We start from the raw sequence: 2,556 nt of genomic DNA on the forward strand, positions 1-2,556 counted from the left end.
TGATTTAGCCACAGATCTACCAGTCTGCCCGGTAGGCGGAGTTGTCTTTTCAGACAAATAAAATGGTTAAAGATGGGAACACTTTGCCTACCCGGTGCGCAGGGCTTTAGAATCAAGTGCACCTACCGCCAACAGCACAACATGAAAAAAAAGAGTGCAAGCCTTTATAGTTGGCTTTTCTACAGAAATGTTTGTTGATCGATCGACCGGTTGGTGACCACTGTACTATGCTGTTTACATTTTACATCTAAGTCATATCGCTGAGTCTACCTTTAATAGCCTAACCCAAACTATTTGTGTTCTTTTACTGAGGGGAGACTGCCAAGCAAACAAAACAGTAGGCAAATGTATTTATCTTTTCCTGTGGTAATGCATACAGACGCATTGTGAGGTCATTTTTTAAGTCTAAATAGATTTTCTATAGATTTAATGATTGTATCATTGTTTGTCATAATGACTTTCTTAACTAGCCTGACAACATTAAACAGACGTAGGATATGTTGTATAAATTTGGGTCCCTTCATTTAGTTTGATATTATGTTACAAATGGAATAGTGTTCTGGTGACTTAAGACATAAACTAAAGTCAGGAGGTTGGTCAGGGAGTATAGGTGAGTGTATACCATGACCGTCTAGCAATCCAAAGGTTGTTTGTTTGAGTCGCGTCGGGTATAACTGTAGCATTTTAGCTAACCCTTTCACTAAACTTAACCTGTAAGCGGTGATAGCCTATGGCATGGTTTGAATTATTCATATAGGATTCTGTCAGAATTTTTACTTATTAAAGTAGGCTACTGTTGTCGGAACCTGCTGTCAATATTTTGTAATCATACCATTGAGGTCAACGGAGTTGTTATTTGTTTCGATATCACTGGAATCTCAGAAGCCCGAAGAACCTATCACACACGTCTGTCAGAGACAGAATGAGTGTCGAATGAGGTGAGCTGCGGGTAAGAATGAGCTTTTTCTTCCCTTTGACTACTGTGGTAGCTAGTGTCACATGGCTAGCTACTGAGACTTTGCTAGCTTAGCTGTAAGGCTTAGCGAACCTGGCTAGCTCGCTGCAAGGCTAGCTATCCTACTGACTAGCTTTTCTACCTAGAAGTGTAGAAATTCTAGCTCACGCTCTTGTTTAGCTCAACCCACTACTGCGCCACGTTGACCAGATGAACCGTCCTAGCTTCACTGCTTATCGGTCGAGAGCCATGTTTTTGTTTTTTCCCAAGACTAATAAAGCGCTAGCTTCCCGTGGATAACATTGTGCTATCTAGCTCAGCTAGCCACGTTCACATTGTTAAAGGAATCGCTTTCTCTGACTAGCACTGTGCTAACTAGCTAAGCTGTTAGCCTACGTGGCGAAATGACGTTTCACTTTGTTCTCAGATTAACTGTTTTTTTGGAGCCATGGAGCCTGTGAGTTTGACCCAAGGGGCACCGAGCAAGGCCCTCGCCCCTGCCCAAGCACTGGATCCGTGTCCATGCTGGACAACCATATCATGCAAGGACAGTTATGCTCCCATTGTATGGAGTGCACGGAGCAAGTCCAGTGTGGTTTGTCTCCGGCACTGCCTTCGAGCAGGTAGACTTCTGGCACCAGGGCCTTCCATGCGAACCCCTCAAAGATGCTGCAGGCATCAACCCCGCTGTTCGCATCCCCAAACGGGCCAAAAGTAGTGAAAACGCCAGCCACATCAAGGTCCCGACCAGCTGATTCCCCTACGTGGAAGGGGTGCCTGACCTAGGGGTACGCCCCCTGTGGCAAAGAGGGGCAGCCAACAATTCACCCCGTGTTCTGGCCTACCACCTCTCGGGTCGAGCACAGAGGCACATCTATTCTCCTAGAACGCTTCCTTTTGTGCAGCGATCCATCTCCATGTGTTCGCTCTCAAGGAAGACTGAGGGAATTGAACCCTGTGTGCCCTCCGTATCACGGCTCTACTCCCGGATTTTGTTCAAGCAGCCGGGACAGGGAGGCAAATTGCCAGTCACCACCAAGCACTGTTCCATTTTACAGTGTGTTAACACTGCCCTTTTCAGTAAAAACAGTCTTTGCTGTATCCAGGTGTCATGCTAAAAAATACGAAATGGCAACTCGAGCGCCACCAGAGGGCGCTCCGTTCAACGTGCTGTTTCGCTCTATTCGTCGAGGTGACTGGTTTCTAATGTTTTCTTTTCAAGTCCTACGAATTCCTTCCTGTCCCATTTGGGCTAGCACTAGTTCCATGAACGTTGAGCAAATGTGTAGAGGCAGCACTCACACATTGAAAAACAAGGGGCTGAGTGTCTCCACTTCATAGAAAATGACCTGTTTTGCTCCCCATCCCGGGACCAAGCGGACCAAGGATGCCTTGGCTGTGTGGTTAGGGTCGTTGTCCAGTTGGAAGGTAAACATATTCCCCAGTCTGAGGTCCTGAGTGCTCTAGAGCAGGTTTTCATCAAGGATCTCACTGTACTTTGCTCTGTTCATCTTTGCCTTGATCCTGACTAGTCTCCCAGCCCCTGCAACTAAAAAACATCCCCACGGCATAATGCTGCCACCACCATGGTTCACCGCAGT

Source organism: Oncorhynchus mykiss, chromosome 23 (assembly GCF_013265735.2).
Source record: "Oncorhynchus mykiss isolate Arlee chromosome 23, USDA_OmykA_1.1, whole genome shotgun sequence".
Taxonomy (NCBI): Eukaryota; Metazoa; Chordata; class Actinopteri; order Salmoniformes; family Salmonidae; genus Oncorhynchus; species Oncorhynchus mykiss.